The sequence below is a fragment of the Aplidium turbinatum genome, chromosome 4 (genome assembly GCF_918807975.1).
Source record: "Aplidium turbinatum chromosome 4, kaAplTurb1.1, whole genome shotgun sequence".
NCBI classification, from domain to species: Eukaryota; Metazoa; Chordata; class Ascidiacea; order Aplousobranchia; family Polyclinidae; genus Aplidium; species Aplidium turbinatum.
In genome coordinates, this window is record NC_137475.1 from 12,527,571 (window position 1) to 12,545,509 (window position 17,939).

Genomic DNA, 17,939 nt, shown 5'->3' on the forward strand with positions numbered 1-17,939 from the left:
GTACCAATCCCTCCTTCATCGGGTACTATTGAAATGGATTTAACAGACGAAGTAGACGTGGCAGATGCAGATTCCACTTCAGATTTTTCGGATCATGATGAAAAAGACCAAATGATTCCCATGGATCAGGCATTTTTGAATGACCTAGTACGTGATTTATCTCTTTCCAAAGAAAAAGCTGAGCTTCTAGGGTCTCGCCTAAAGGAACTAAATTTGTTAAAGCCAGGAACAAAATTTTCACATTTTTGTCGACGACATGCAAATCTAGCCGCTTACTTCAAATTCGAAGACTGTGTGTGTTTTTGCACTGATGTTGATTCTCTCATGTATGAGCTTGGACATCAACACATTAGCACTGAGTGGAGACTGTTCATTGATTCAAGCAAAGTTAGTTTGAAAGCTGTCCTACTCCACAATGGGAATGAAAAGCCATCTGTCCCTATTGCTCATGCTGTCGGATTGAAGGAGACGTACGAGTCTATGGAAAACATCCTAAGGGTCATTGACTACCGGGCACATAAATGGAACATATGTGGAGACCTTAAAGTTGTGTCACTTTTACTCGGATTGCAGTTAGGTTACACCAAGCATATGTGTTTTCTCTGTTTGTGGGACAGTCGAGACGATGCAAACCACTATGACACAACCGAATGGCCAATGAGAACTGACTACATTGTTGGAAGATAGCCTATAATGTTAAGTGCCAACCCCTAATTGATCCCAGAAAAGTGTACTTGCCACCACTTCATATTAAACTTGGCCTGATCAAACAATTTGTGAAGGCAATGGATGTCAATGGAGATGGATTCCTATACATAAAAGAACAGTTTGGTGCTATAGGCTACTAAGTGATGCTAAACTGAGAGCTGGGATATTTGTTGGCCCCCAGATACGTGATTTGATCCGTGACCCAGTGTTTCCATCCAAGCTTAATTCAATTGAATTGGAAGCCTGGAATGCGTTTGTACAGATTGTACAAAATTTTCTTTGGAACTATAGAGCAGAAAATTACTCGGATCTAGTGGAAAATTTGCTGGAATCATACCGCAAAATGGGCTGCAGAATGTCACTTAAACTGCATTTTCTTCGTTCACACTTGGACTTTTTTCCACCAAACCTGGGTGATGTGAGCGACGAGCACGGTGAAAGATTTCACCAAGACATCTCTTTGATGGAATCGCGGTATAAAGGTCGATTTAACCCTAACATGATGGGGGACTACTGCTGGTTTCTCCAGCGTGAAACTGACACTGAACATGCTCGAATGAGCAAGTGTATAAAGCACTTTTGAGGGGATGCAATGCTATTTTGGTTTGGTTTAATCATCCTGGGTGGTGTTAAATTGTGCAATATGATAATGCTGTTATTTTCACTACCAATTACTGTGTTGATTACATGTAATGTTTTGTTCTGCACAGCCAAAATTAGCTAAAATGACAATTAAGGGTTGTCGTGTGCATATATCATATCTCAAAAACGTGATGTGTTAGAAAAAATTCAAGGCCAGATTTGGATTCAGCATGGCCACATTAGTCTAGATAAACTTGAAACGAGCAAGGAATAAAAAATAAGTTAAAAAATGTTGCCCAGTGAATTAATCAGGGCCGTTGAGAAGATAATTTAGACACGGTGCCAAAGAATTCCTCCGGCTCCCAAATAATCAAAACATCTCTAACACTCATGAGGAAAAGTAGTAAAGATATTAAGGTAAGAGATGGTTTTCTCTTTAAAAGGAGGAGTTGCCTCCAGAAATAGATTAGATGCAAAATAATGCAATCCGTATATCCAACGATTACGCGGTAGTTTTTTAGGTTCCCTGACCCCTTGGAAACATTCAGTGCCTCTACATCATCATCTTACGTCCAGTCTAAAACTACCCTTTCGACCCTTTGTTAACACTACCCCATGTAATGCAACCCTCCTGTTGACCAGATTGATATAATATTCATATGTACTTTTGACATATTAGTTTGAAATTTAGGGATTGACTTTTAACTCACAGTAGGTTGTCCCTGTCCGTCCTCGCCAAGTCTGATTTGTTGGGAGGCAGTGAGTCCTGAGATTGTTGCCTTAAACACACCTTCATCAGAAATGGTTTGTCTATAATATATACAGTATGCATGACAAAACCCATGCAAATACAATACAAGCGTATTATACCTTACGCTCGAATACATACAGTATACAAACAGTGACAGTAAGCGTTTTGAACAAATTTATTCTTCACTCAAAGCTTGTTTGGGATCACCCTGACTGGGATCATCAGAAAGTTTTTATTAAAATAGAATTAAATAATATTTCTTATAGTGCAACTGCTTTCAATGACGCCGTCGTTCTTGAATGTGTCCATCAGGTAGCTACCCTGTCCCTACTACTAGGTAGCCTATATTGATAGAGACCATGAAGTGAGAATGTAAGCTGGTTTTCGACAGCAATCACACCTTGACATAAAATATATTGTAATGTCTGGAGAAGACTAGTCTACATTATTAAAGCTATAGACCTACCATACAGACTTCAACTAAAAGAAAAATTGTGTTTGAAAAACTCATGAACAAATCTTTTTCTTCTGAAGAAGAAGATGAACAAATCAATACTCACGTAAAGAAGATAAAATTGACGAGTTTCGATATAAAAAAGTTTCCAGTGACTGTTATTCCCGCGTCACTGACCTCGGCTGTGACCAGGTTTGGAGACTCAGTCACAAGTGACGTATCACGAATGTCAAAACGATCAACGTTCACTCTGGTAAAGGAAAGAACGCTGGATTACACCATAGATGACTTACCATATGACTTATTTAAGTCATCTATGAATTCACGACTTAACGTTCAAATACGCATAAAAATTAATGATATTTGTGCTTGGAAACCTTTAGAAATTTTCTTGAATGCGTGGCCGAATGGCAAGTAAGTGTGCACTCAGCGTTCAATCAATCATCGTGAGCTCACAGATCATGCAAACTATTCGAAAACTCGCAATAAAAGAAAGAAATATGAAACAGATCTAAATCAACATCCTTTTACAATAGGGCTGTTTGTTTTAACACGAGTACTGCCGTTCACTTTACTTTTACAACAATAATATCAAAGCCAAATTTGAATCAAAAGTGAATCATTGACAAAACGTTGGCAAACCAGTTTTGCCAACGATTCACGTTTGATTCAAATTTGGCTTTGATATTATTGTTGTGAAAGTAAAGTGGAATTTCGTTTCCTTTTCACTTCCTATAACTGCATAATCATCATTGCTTCAATTTTTTATCTCTTGCATGCTTGGAATAACATGACTTACATAATAATTGATATGATAACTCTACTTATCTATAGGCTACCAGCCTACTCATCAAACTTTTCAATCTCATAGTTATAAGCATTCCTACGTTAGTTAAACGTAACCGATTTCATAAATCCACTCAAGAAAACTTTATGTCGAACAGCCAACTCACCCTGTAAACTTGTAGTTTATACTATAGACTTCACCAGCAATGTCAGGAATAGCAATTCGAGATCTTATGATGTCCATAAGCACGTGTTTGACTGAAAAAAATCAATTTTGAAACAAGAAATAACGTTTTATTAGCACAGAAAAATGCCTAAAATAACATTCATTGATAAGTTACTTCAAACAGGGACCACATTGTAAGAACACGTACCCACTCAGCGTAATAAAATATCCTGCTAAACATGTTTTCTTGTGAGCTACTAATCAAGCATTTCAACAAGTTTAAAAAACATGGTGTCATTTCGAACGTTTTAGGAAATCATAAACAATAACTTAAATCAGAGGTGTCAAAACTTGAAGCAATCATCACCTGCTTCCAGACCTTCTGGATTGATTCTTCCTGACATCCCAGCAAATTCATTCTCTTTTTGAGATAGGCAGAGAGACGGAAGTAACAATAAGCTTGCAACAACCAACAAAATAAATCGCTTATGCGCTATCATTGTCTGAGGTTCTTGTGGTAACGTACGTTCTGTTGCGAAAATTTGTGATAATGCTAATTGCACTGTGAGAGTGTAGATTTAAGCATAATCTGTTTCAAAAGATAGCAATAGCATAGAAACAACTATAGGCTATACTTTTATTTTATTTTCGCTTTGGTTGTTGAATGCTATGAAATCTCTGCATTGCAAAGCTTATAAACTCCTAGATTGAGATTACATTAAATAATTCAAATTAAAAAATTTCAACAGAAGACGGTAAAGATAATTATCAATGTTTTAATTTTAACTTCATTTAAAAAGTTAGCACGTGCAAGCTGTTTATGTTAATTATTCAACAATCGGTGTGCTCCAAATTATGTGCAAAAGGACAGTTTATCATCTATCTATGAAGAGACAAAAAGTTTTAACTCGTCAACAACTTCAACAAAAACAAATTTTTAAATGAATATTTTAGAATGTAAATGTTGAATGAAAAGTAATCGATTTTTTTGCAGATCACCTGACAGTTATTAAAACATCGTTTTCTGTTGCAAAAATTCACTAGGCTACATAGCAGTAGATTTATTAAAATAAAGTGATCATTTTAATTTTAAAAAGAGCCAAAAGTGTAGATATTAAACTCATGTTCACAGTTCATACTACAACTCATGTTCATACTAAACTCAGCAAAATGCTTTCATCTTCAATCCTATCGCCGCAGAATCTAGTGCCGGTAAGTTGACTTATTTTGACCTAATTTTGATCTATCAGATCTCAGTAGTTATTAACCAGGCGTTACAACCATGTTACTTCTAAATCGATCATTATTGCGGCAGTAGCAAAAAGTAGCTGATCAGTGATCACACTAAATCTGTTCATTCCTGTTGATTGCAGAGCTTTCGTCTCATACGTAGCCTACCGCATCGTCAGTGCATTTTCTACAACAAATTAGATCGCATAAAATAATACACTCAGATGACTCAGCATATGTAAACATGGAACATGAATTATTTAAGCCAATTGTCGAAACACATATATTTAAAATTTAAGTAAGCGTAGATAGTTTATAAAATCGACTCATTTATATTAAAGTAACTAATAAAAATCTGCATTGGATTATGATAATAACATATAGGCTACTTACAAATAACAAAAATATTTCTATCCGGAGGGCTACAAGGATCTTGCTGACTAATTCAAGGAAAATTATGTGATCAAAAGGTTTTGTGACGAACAGATCTTAAATTTTATCATTATGATCTGATTGTGGAACAATCATATTTTTACTGTAACCTTGCGTTGAAGCTAAAAGTTAAACATTCATGGCTTGTATATCTTGGGAAATCGAATACGGCTTTGCTCTAAAAGGCCAGATGCTTCCTGCATTAAATATAATAGTCTGTGCTTCCATGCAATACTTTCTGCTAGGGTTATCGTGGTAGTTATTAGGACGGGACTGCCTTGTTTGCCATTTTTGCTGTGCCTTTTATAGAGACCATTTTGTAATTAGATTTAAACGAAACTCATTATTAGCATTTAGCAATATGCCAAATAGGCTATTGCATAAAAAAAGAGAAAAAAAATAGGCTGAGTAAATCAAACTGTTTTAGTTTTTGAGCTTGGATAAACTTACTTGTTTTATCAGATTTCACAGAATTAAAAGCATATAAATCTACCAAATTTTTTTTAGTCATGAGCTCTTTCGACAAATTTTTTCTTGTATTTACCAAAATAGAAGAATATCTTATTTGTATCGTTCCACCAAATTCCTTTTGCCTCCAAACAGCAGCAAGTCATTAATTCAAGCTTCCCATTCGCACTGTCTCATAACAGTTGTAGTTTTTGTTCCGCTTTTTGACATTCACGTTTTTAACATATTGAAAAGCAGCAGACAATTAGGCCCATCGCCAATACGGGAAAACGTTAAAGGCCATACTACAATAAAGCTAAAATAGCAACATAGTTCTAGAAACTTATTTGAATGATGTCACAAGTATTATGGTTCGATAGTGCCTGAGCAGATTTCTGAAATGAAAACAAATGATTTGCTGACATCTTGAGAAGATTGTTTGTTGCTTGGTCTATTTACTGTACAGTGTACACAGAGGAGAGGATATTTTGAAGTCGGTGGTAATGATTCATAAAGGTCTATATTGCAGGGTACAAAAACACCTCTAAAAAAATCTATTTTTTACCGAGAAGAAAATATTAATAAATTTATCAAGAAAAAAATTTTTTTTACCAAAAAGCCTGGTCTCTAAAACAAACTAAATTGGATGTAAACGCGCTCCAGCATTGGAATATGTGATATTCATTTTAGGTACCTGGACTCATTAAAAAGATTTCAGGTCCTTAAAATCACCCCAGGCCAGGATCCAAAACTACCCTTTGGGCCACCTTTTATAAATGCTACTGACTGTGCAACTACGTATTCTGAATTCTATAAAGGCAGATTACAATCAAAGATGTTTCAAAACTTTTCAGGTGTTTGTACTGCGACTGACTGTTTTATTTAGCTCCAACTGTCATTGCTTTTCACAATGTTTTTCAGCTTTACCACGATTGTAGTGCCGTAGTTAATAACTGCAATGACCAAGTCCGGGTTGTTGCATTTTGTTCACTAGTGAGGCATCCCAAGCAAAAATCCGAATGAGACTAATTAATTTCTTTGAAGGATTACGAAGTTAAGCTACAAAAAAATTAACGTACTTTTGACAGGTACTCGCGGTTAAATTACTCGCCTACACCATAGTGACATAGACCTCCAAGAACTCTCAATAAAAACACACTTTTAAATTTATGACGCAGTCAAATGACCTATATTTCTTAAAATATAGGTTACACCACAGCTTATGTGTGCCGTGCATGATATTCAACAGCGTATTTAAATCTAAATATGGAGCCAACACAAGTAGCCTACAGCATTTTTCTAATGACATATTAACTGAAAATCATTTCATTTCGGATTTTTGCGTTGTAAAATTGCTGGCACAAGGATTTTTTTTATAAACTTTGAAGGAACAGTTTCTGCTCACTGGTTCAACTTCCTACCCAGTCTGCTACTTATTGAAAGAGATCATATTTTATCACTAGGTTTTAAAAATTAAAAAACTTTTTAATACGAATATATAGTTTTTATCCTGAAAATTTTGCTTGAAAATAAACATGTTCCATGCACATTCAACCCATTGCAGATAGGCTAGGCCCTACTACTCAAAAAAGAAGAAAATCTTCTTGGAAGTATGTAGCCTACAATACGTGCTCGGTGAGTGTCTGGTATGTACCAAATTGTTATTCTTCAGTAGTGACGTGTGTGACAATTTTGCACCAGGCACTTGTTGGCCTACCTTGAAAAGTAACACCAACTCACCAAGTAGATTAATAATTGCGTGATGTGCTTGGCTCCACCTCCTCTTGTGACGAAGCACATGACGATGCATTGAAGAAGAATGCTTGCCAAATACAAATGCAAAATCATGATTATCAAAAATCTCCATAAACTATAATTGTCGGCTAAAAATAATTTTATAGTCCACTACTTATGTCAATGTGAATGTAGATACCGTGATAGTGGTATGAAAAATAGTTTGAGCAACACTCTAATTTGGTACTACCATTGGACTGCGTGATAATAGTGCAAAAATCGCACCATATAGCTGACTAGTCACGTGATAACAAATCAATTAAAAGCTACTATCGGTCAAATCAAAAAATACTCATGATCTTTCAATTGCCATCTCTTCCAAGCACGCGAATAGCATTACTTCTTTACGAAATCAAATCAATCAATTCTTTTCGGTATTTGCGACTGACGTTTGAGTAACGCACTCAATGGACAGTGGACACCTCTGTTTCTAGCGGCACCTAGTGGATGGAATGATTCACAAACAACAACACTTCAGTAACAAGCAGAAACTTTATTTTGTAGCCTACATCTCAGTGCACGAATCTGTGTTGTTTTCCAAAGCCTCAAGAAGTATGCGCAACATGCAGAATTAAGTTTCTGAATGTTTTTTTCAGGCTGAGGAAAAAAAATTTACAATCAACCAGTTTTTACATGCAAAGTGCAAGCAAGTTTGTTTAAATTAGACTTTGGACGTTTGCGAAAGTTTCTTTGTGCAGATCTGCCATGCCATGCTAGTAAAGACGGAAATTTCGTCTAGTTGATAAACACAAACAAAACCGTTTTAATATGCGACCAACTTTTCAAGCAACAATTTTAAGAATGACGAGAATAGATTGCAATCTTCCAAAGGCACGTTACCATCTTCTGTGACGTAATAATGATAAGCATTTATGAAGCTATTCAAGCACCTGTTCAATTTGGCTTACACCATATCTCGTAATTCAAGATTTAACGATGATGTAATGTTTCAACAGGTGTGACAAAGGTGATGCAATCTTTGCTTAATTTCTATCAAGTCCATGACGTAAGACGTCAGGTTCAGTAGACAACGGTTTTATGTGATGTTTGATTTGTACAGAGATTGTCCGTAACATGGACATGGCTTGATCTTATTTTGTCTGAAACATCGATTGAAGGCAACATTCGACGTCGAAGCATTCGCATCTCATTCACTAATTGTTATTGAACTGTTGTGACCAACCGCTGGAGCGAACAAACGCTACACAGAGCTTTTATTAAGGATTCATAGAAGTATGATATAACCACCTGCAAGGCGAAGGGTGAGTTATTATGCAAAAGTAGATTAGCCTACTGCTATTCCTCTGAAATTGCGACTTCTCAAAGTGTTGGTGTGGTCTGTTCTCCAGTATGGTTGTGAAACATGGACCTTCAACACAGAAACTAGGGATAACATTGAAGCAGCTGAAATGTGGTTTTACAGAAGAGTGTTCCGAATTTCATATACTGATCACATCATAAATGCAGAAGTTTTAAACCAGGTACATCAAGATAAGAAACTATTGAACCGCATAACTGAAAGGCAACTCAAACTTTTCACTCAAATTTGTCACATCATCAGAAAAGAAGAATTCGAAAATCTCTGTCTAAGCGGTCGCCTTCATCGGGAGACGTGCTCGTGGCAGACAACGAAAAACGTTTGTATCTAATTTTCAACGAAATACATCAATCGGCCAACCAAGAACACTTTGGGACATTGCACGACGAGGTAGGCCATTACACGGGGAGCACAAGTTGTAATTAATGCGGATAGGAGCAAACGAAGTAACATCTACCGTACTCTAATGCCCTGACCTAAACGCAAGGTGCTTTGCACAGGATATGGCCGAGTTCAATGATAGAGCAAGAGCTTGCGTGATGCTCTGGGTTACTGCCGTGTGACACACGATGAAGAAGAAGAACATTCAATTGCTCACCTTTGAGAGATGATATGAATTAAGCATAGGCAACTCCAAATACTAGTCTGTGTTTAGATCTGCCTCGAATGCACAAAAATAAGCACAGATAGAAAAAATGTTGAGTGTGTGTAACATGTACCATGTTTTTAACTAACAAATTTACATTTTAACATTTAACCGAAACTTATCAGAATTGCAACATGCATTTCAACGCTGCAAATTCAAAACCTATATTCTGTTCTCACGGAATCTAGGTCACGCTTTCCCAGAAATGCCACTCTCACAGAATTTAGCTCACCACAATCGTATTTCTGAAGCGATGTAATTGTGTAACTGGCTTCGCTTAATAATTCTCACGATAAGCTATTACTGATAAAAAGGAACTACTTTATGAAATAAGCGGGGAATTGGAAAATGCTGATAACATAAATATATAAAACAGAGATTTTGAACGGCAGAAGGAGAGAACTAAAATTCACAACTGGAGAATGTCGCTATTCTGACACTGGTTGAAAATAAATTAAATTAATTAGATGTTTTTTCAATTTCCCGAGTTTGTAACTTTGATTTAAATAAAAAATGTTTAATTCTTTTTAATTCGTTTGCTTTTTTTGTAGGAAGTCATACCCCTAGACTAGACAGCCAGAAGCCTAAATTATCCTCTTTTAATTAGAGACTTAGAGTCTCTCAATATTCTTTTAAATTATCCTTTTATTTTATTTTTATAAACAAATTACGACAGTTAGATAGTAAAACCCCACGCTGGGGACTTAAGATAGACAAATCCCTACACTAAAGGGGACTTAGAAAGGTAAAAACCCTACACTGGGGGCTCGTCCAAAGGCGAAGTGTAGGCCTAACATGTTTTAAAAGGGTAATGAGTTCGTGCCTTTTTAAGTTAGAAATAGAAATTGTGGCAGAGCTTGCTTGCCAAATCTTTCATAGCTGATCTTTCTGCTTTTTCTCCAAATCTTTCTGCTTTGGGGAGAATTTTTCTTGAACTCTTTCTTGGGTGTCACCAAAGTGGTGCGCAAATTGTTAATTAAGTTTTATTCATTTTCAGCCCAACTTACGTTGGGAGGTCACTGTAGTGTCTGTGTATTTACATAATCTGTATTGGAAACCCGTAACGTGCTAGTATATAAATGACTCGTGTCTCGCTGTTTGGATTCTTTGTTCCGCCACGCAAATACAAGTGCTATGTTAAATCTGAACTATCAAGTTGTGTAAAGCAGGCTAGGCAGACACAACAATTCTGGCGACGAGGATAGTAGGAGAATACTCAGAAAAGAATGGAGATACCTACGTTTGATTTACAACCTTTTGACTGTGAAAGTCCTGGAGCAAGCACGCGATGGACCAGATGGAAACGAGCTTTTGAGTTGTATGCTGAAGGAAAGAATGTCACGAATGCTTCTAAAAAGCGAGCTCTGCTGCTGCATTGTGCTGGAATGGCAGTGCAGGACATTTTTTTTACCTTTGAAGGGGAATTGACCAGCTATGAAGCTGCTGTTCAAGCACTAACTAATTATTTTACGCCGTTAAGCAATGTCCCGTATGAACGCCATGTATTTAGATCTCTATTTCAAAAAGAGGAAGGAAGTGTAGAACAATTTATTACTCGATTAAAACAAAAAGCAGAAACGTGCAGTTTTGAAGACATGGATGATCAAATTCGTGATCAAGTTGTGGAAAAATGTAGATCGGATGCGTTACGACGCCGACTCTTAGAAAAAGGAAGTGACTTGAATCTAAAAACGTTAAGAGAATTGGCCTTGGCATTCGAAGTGTCAGAAGTTCAATCAAGATCATATGGTCAGGAAGTCAACAAAATCTCGACGTTTAAATCAGCTAAGAAAAGCTATCAATCTCGATTCCGATGTTACCGATGCGGAAGGGAAGGTCACAAAAGCAGCGACAGAAATTGTCCTGCGCAAGGAAAAGAATGTAGAAAATGCGATAAAATGGGTCATTTTGCAAGCTGCTGCAGAACAAAATCTGTTGGAACCAGCCACGTGGAAAAGAACCCGACGAATGGAAGCAACAGGACGAACCGAAAAAATAACATCAGACAAGTAAAACGAAATGCTGATGGTGAGTTGGACTATATCTTTAATGTATGTAGTTACAATACTGGAAAAGTTTCGGTAAATGTTGGTGGAATTAATATTTCAATGATTATCGACTCGGGAGCTACATGCAATGTAATTGATCGTGCACTGTGGGAAGATTTAAAAAAACAGCGCATTAAGTGCAAAAGCCATCTTTCGGACAAAACAATCTACGCTTATGGAAGTGATGCACCTTTGAAAATAGCAGGAATTTTCACTGCAGACGTTGAAACAACAAAAAAAGCACTGAAAAATGTCGAATTTGTAGTGATCGAAGGAAAAGGGCAACCGCTGCTAGGATTAAAAACAGCCACAGAGTTACAAATAATTAAATTTGATTCTGAACTAAATGCTGTAACTAAAAGTCCTTCGTTTTTGAATAAATATCAGTCATGTTTCGATGGTGTGGGAAAATTAAACGACTTTCAATTAACAATAGGCCTACCTGTTGATAAAAATGTAAAGCCTGTGTGTCAACCTGTAAGACGAATTCCATTTAACCTTCGTGACAAGTTGGAAAAAAAATTAAAGCAGCTGGAAGACCTTGACATCATCGAAAAAGTTGAAGAACCGTCAACTTGGGTTTCACCTGCAATGATCGTGCCCAAGCAAAATGGAGACATTCGTTTGTGTGTCGATATGCGCCAAGCTAACAAAGCTGTCAGAAGAGAACGTCACCCCATGCCTACCATTGAAGAAGTGCTGCATGACATGAACCAAAGCAAGGTATTCACTAAACTAGATGTCAAATGGGCGTATCACCAAATTGAATTACAACCTAGTTCTAGAAATATTACTACATTTGTGACGCATGAAGGATTATATCGATACAAGAGACTGATGTTTGGAGTTAGTTGTGCTCCGGAGATGTACCAACGAGTAATGCAACAAACGCTACAAGGCTGTGCAGGAGTCAAGAATATCCTTGATGACATTATCGTGTACGGGTCGACTCAAGAAGAGCATGACCGAAGACTCGAGAAGGTACTTGAAAGAATTCGAGATAGTGGGTTCACGCTGAACAAAGAAAAGTGCGAATTCAACAAAGACAAACTTGTATTTATGGGACATGTGCTATCGTCTAAAGGAATTGACCCGGAAGAGGCAAAAGTTGAAGCTGTTAAGGAAGCAAGAGCACCAAAAAACGCTGCTGAAGTAAGAAGTTTTTTAGGACTGGTGAATTATAATGCTAGATTTATACCTGATTTAGCCACGGTGTCGGAACCGCTTCGTATGTTAACTCGTAAAAGTGTTGATTTTCATTGGGGTAAAGCTCAACAGCAATCTTTTGAAAAGCTAAAATCTTTATTGTGCAATTGTGTAACTTTGGGTTATTATGACAAACATGCTAAAACTCAAGTAATTGCTGATGCTAGTCCTTATGCTTTAGCTGGAGTGCTGGTGCAAAACCAAAATGTGAAAAATTATGTTATTAGTTATGCTAGCCGTACTTTAACTGAAATTGAACGTAAATATTCGCAAACTGAAAAAGAAACTTTAGCTATTGTGTGGGCATGCGAAAGATTTCACGTTTATTTGTATGGGAGCAGTTTTGATTTATTAACAGATCATAAACCGTTAAAATTCATTTTCACTCCCCGCTCCAAGCCGAATGCTAGAATGGAACGCTGGATTTTAAGATTAATGTCTTATCAGTATGAAGTGAAGTATATCCCAGGGAGGCAAAACATTGCCGATTGCTTATCTCGCTTATTTTCTTCAAAAGCGCTGTGCAAACAGGTTGATGACACGCATGAGTATGTGAAATTTGTAGCAAAAGAAGCGACGCCTATTGCCATGAGCACACGTGACATCGAGCGTGCAACAAACGCTGATTTTGAGTTGCGCAATGTCATGGATTGCATTCTTTCGAACGACTGGTGTGAACTTGAATGTAAATCTTATCTAACAGTTCGAAGTGAATTAGCTGTCATTGGCCGTCTTCTATTACGAGGTACACGTATTGTGATTCCAAAAACATTGAGACAACATGTTCTTACGTTAGCTCACGAGGGCCATCCTGGTATCGTTGTCATGAAGAGACGTCTTCGTACTAAAGTATGGTGGCCTGGCATAGACAAAGATGCCGATCGTTTTTGTAAAAATTGTTTTGGGTGTCAACTTGTTTCAAAACCTGTATCCCCTGAACCCATGAAACGTACCGAATTGCCGGAAGGACCCTGGCAAGATCTTGCTATTGATTTAATGGGACCTCTGCCTTCTGGTGATTATGTTTTTGTTGTGATCGATTATTTTAGTCGTTACTTTGAAATTGATGTTATGAAAACAGTTACTAGTGAAAAAGTGATTGGAAGTTTAAAGAAAATGTTTGCAACGCATGGTTTACCTTGTTCAATAACTTCTGATAATGGTCCGCAATTTATTAGCAACGAATTTCATTCATTTTTGAGCGAATGTGGAATATTGCATCGTAGAGTGACTCCATTGTGGCCTCAAGCCAACGGAGAAGTTGAAATTCAAAATCGCTCATTGCTTAAACGCATTAAAATTGCACAAGCTGAAGGAAAAAACTGGAAAAATGAATTGTATTCTTTGTTTGTTTGTTTGTTTATTGGCCGCTGCGAAAAAATATGTACAATAAATCAAAACACAATGTACAGTAAAACTGTTGAAAAGTTTACAATAAAAAAAAAACGAGTAAAAAATGATGGTAGCATCACAGCAGCGGGAGGCTGCGAAGTGACCGTTCAAGGTCTTCAAGTCAAGCAGCCACCCTTAACTCATCAATGATAATTATAATTGAATAATTGAGACAAAGAGATAATAGTACATAAATAACGGTGAAGCTGTCCAAGATGATAAGAAGTCAAAAAACTGATTAGTAGGTTAATTTAGCATTTGTTTAATATGAGTCAATAATTTTCTTTTTGTACATTCTTTTAAAAGTTGTGAATGAGGATTTGCGAATTTCATCTGATATATTATTCCAAATTTTTGCGCCAGAGTATTTTATTGAGCGTTGTAGTTTTGTGGTTGTGTATCGATAATAATAGTAATCTAGGTTGGTCGAGTTTCGAGTAGAAAAGTTGTGAATTTGGTTACATTTTTTAAAGTAGTTTTTAAAAGTGTCGGGTAATAAATTAAAACTAAACTGATACATAAACTTAGCAATTTCAAAGTTGTACAGATCTTTTAACTTTAGGATATTTAGTTGTTTATAAAAGGGTGTGACATGGTCAGCCCATTTGCCTTTCACAACAGCTTTGACTGCCTTATTTTGCAAAACACCAAGCTTTCCAATATGTGTTTTGTATGACGACCCCCAAATTGTCAGTCCGTATATGAGGTAAGGATGCACAAGAGAATAGTAAAGCTGAAGCATAGCTTTGGTAGATAAACAATGTTTTAATTTAGAGAGTATGCCAACAGATTTGGAGAGTTTGGAAGATATAGCATCAATATGAGGAAGAAAAGATAGATTTTTGTCAATTAAGATACCAAGGTATTTAGCAGTGTGAACATTTTTTAGTTGGGTATTGCCGTAAAATACTTCAACATTAGTTGATTTTTGGTTGGTCTTGGGTGCAATTATTAAAAAGTTAGACTTAGAAGCATTTATCGTAAGTGAATTGGCTGTGATCCAACGTTTGATTCCTTTCAGTTCAAGATTAATTAAATTTTGAAGACTTAATAAATTATCGGCTTTAATAACCAGACAAGTGTCATCAGCAAATAATCTAGGAACAGAAGAAACACAGTTAGATATATCATTTATATAAAGTAAAAAGAGAAGCGGTCCTAATATGGACCCTTGAGGGACACCAAATTTTATTTCTTTTAATGTAGAATTTTCTTGACCAATAGACACAAATTGTTTACGATTTTTCAAGTAGGAAGTAAGTAAGGCATTGGCAACTCCTCGAATTCCATAATGATCAAGTTTATGCAAAAGTTTTTTATGATGAACTGTGTCAAAGGCTTTTTTAAGATCTAGTAAAACAAGTCCAGTCAATTCATTGTTCTGCATTTGCTCGTATGAGGAGGTAATAATGTCTAAAGCAGCATGACTTGTTGAATGGTTGGCACGAAAGCCATACTGAGTAGGCGTTAAGATCGAATGCTTATTTATAAACGACGTCAAACGTTTGAACATTAACTTTTCTAGAATCTTTGAAAAGCATGAGAGTAGAGAAATTGGTCTATAATTATTTGTTTCGAGTTTGCTTCCAGATTTATAAATTGGAATGACTTTAGCAATTTTGAGAACATCTGGAAATATGCCATTCGAAAATGCGTGGTCGAAAAGGATGGATAGAGGCAAGGCTATGATAGTCGAAGAGATTCGAAGGAAATAAGGCGAGATACCATCACTCCCTGCTGATTTATTTAACTTTAGCTGATTCGTATTTACTTATGTATCGCTCTACACCACACTCAACGACTGGAGTTAGTCCAGCCGAATTGTTGTTCAAACGAAAATTGCGTACTAAGTTACCATGCATTGATCGTTCTTATGACCATGATTCTAAATCTGTTCGTGACAGAGATTCAGAAATGAAGGAAAAGGGAAAGTTATATGCTGATCTTAGACGTGGTGCAGTTCAAGCTGATATTAAACCTGGTAACACTGTACTATTGAAACAACATGGCCGTGATAAACTTTCTACTACCTTTCGTAAAGATCCGTTTATTGTCACAGAGAAGCATGGTAATTGTGTGATTGTTGAAAATGATGACGCAAAGTATAAAAGAAACGTAACCCATGTTAAGAAATTTCATGATTCAAACAATGACCTAACCACTGATGTGTCTTCGAGACATAATGTCTCGACTGAGGCTTTCTCTGATTCAACTGATGTAATACCTGAACAAACTGTTTCGCCTGATAACCTTACTGACGCTGTTATTCTAACCAGGCCGCACCGCAACATCAAACCACCGCAACGGTTTAAAGACTTTGTTATGTAATTTACTGTGTTGTATTTAGCCAGAACTGCTATGTTTAATTCTTGATCTGTTGACTACATTTCGAAATAGTGTTTGATTCTGAAAAGGAAAGAGATGTAGTGTCTGTGTATTTACATAATCTGTATTGGAAACCCGTAACGTGCTAGTATATAAATGACTCGTGTCTCGCTGTTTGGATTCTTTTGTTCCGCCACGCAAATACAAGTGCTATGTTAAATCTGAACTATCAAGTTGTGTAAAGCAGGCTAGGCAGACACAACAATCACCAATGTGGTAACATTTATATTACATGGTTGTTAAATATTTCATAAAATTATTGATTTTATTGAGACTTGTCAGGTCAGGAGATCAATCACCCTGGTCATGGAGCAAGTGTAGGCTATTTGGACTTCGACATAAGACATTAGTTAACCAAATACGTAGGCAAGACGTTTCATGCTCAGGTTGGTCAACCGTGTTTACTTCGAACAATTCTAGAAGAGTTTTTCTAGACCCGTCTATTGAAGTTGGAGAAAGAGGGATGCTAACTTATTCCTGTTATCAGTGCTTTTTGAAAATGTTTGCCAGCTTTTGTGATACTAAAGGGAAAGAAACCTTCTGATAAAATAACAGAAGTGATGTCGCAACAAGACGTCAGCAAAGTCGTGTCAACAAAACCAAAAACATCGATTTGCAAGTGTTTTTTGGAATTTTTACTCCACTTTCTGAAATACTAACTCAAAATTCCAAAAAAAGTGCAGTCTGGTTTTGGATGGTTGCACTTCTTAATTAACGACTAAGGCTCGTTTTTTATTAGGCTAATATAAAACTATCAGTTTGCTTTCCACTACACAATTCACACCTTCAGTAGCCTTTGGACATCCATTTTAATCAGGGTTGCCAGATGCTCAAGCTATAATAAGGCCAAATCCATTATAAAATAAGGCCAAACCCATTATAAAATAAGGCCAAAAAAAGGCCAAATTTTTTATTTACTCCTAAGGCTAAATAAACGCTAACAACTAAATTGAAATAATTTTTTGAAAATGCCATTTTACGATCAAATATGACAGATAATAATTTAGCACTGTCAGAGCATAATGACCGGTTCGTTTGCATAATTTGATTAATGAAAAATTATTGTAGTAGCAGATAAACTAGAAACCATTATTACTTCAATTCATGAACAGTGCTATTCGGAACATCTAGCTAAGCAATAAGCATGAATTTGTCTTATTATTGAGTATATGTACCAGGGATGTCTACAACTACAGGATTGGAAACTATTTTCAGTGCTATATTTAACATGTACCATGTTTTTAACTAACAAATTTATATTTTAACATTTGACCGAAATTTATCATTATTGCAAAATGCATTTCAATGCTGCAAATTAAAAACCTAACGTTCTCACAGAACATAAGTCAAGCTTCCTGTTAACAAACGCCACTCACACAGAATCTAGCTCAACACATCTGTATTTCTAATGCGACATAACTATGAAACCGGTATAGCTTTTCCCTTGATTCTTACGATAGCTATTATTGATGAAAAGGCTCTACCGGTATATTATGAAGTAAGCGGGGAATTGAAAAGACAGGCATTCGAAATTAGACTTGCAAAGCGAACGGACTGAACTTTAGAACAAGAAGGTTAAATTCACGACTGGGGA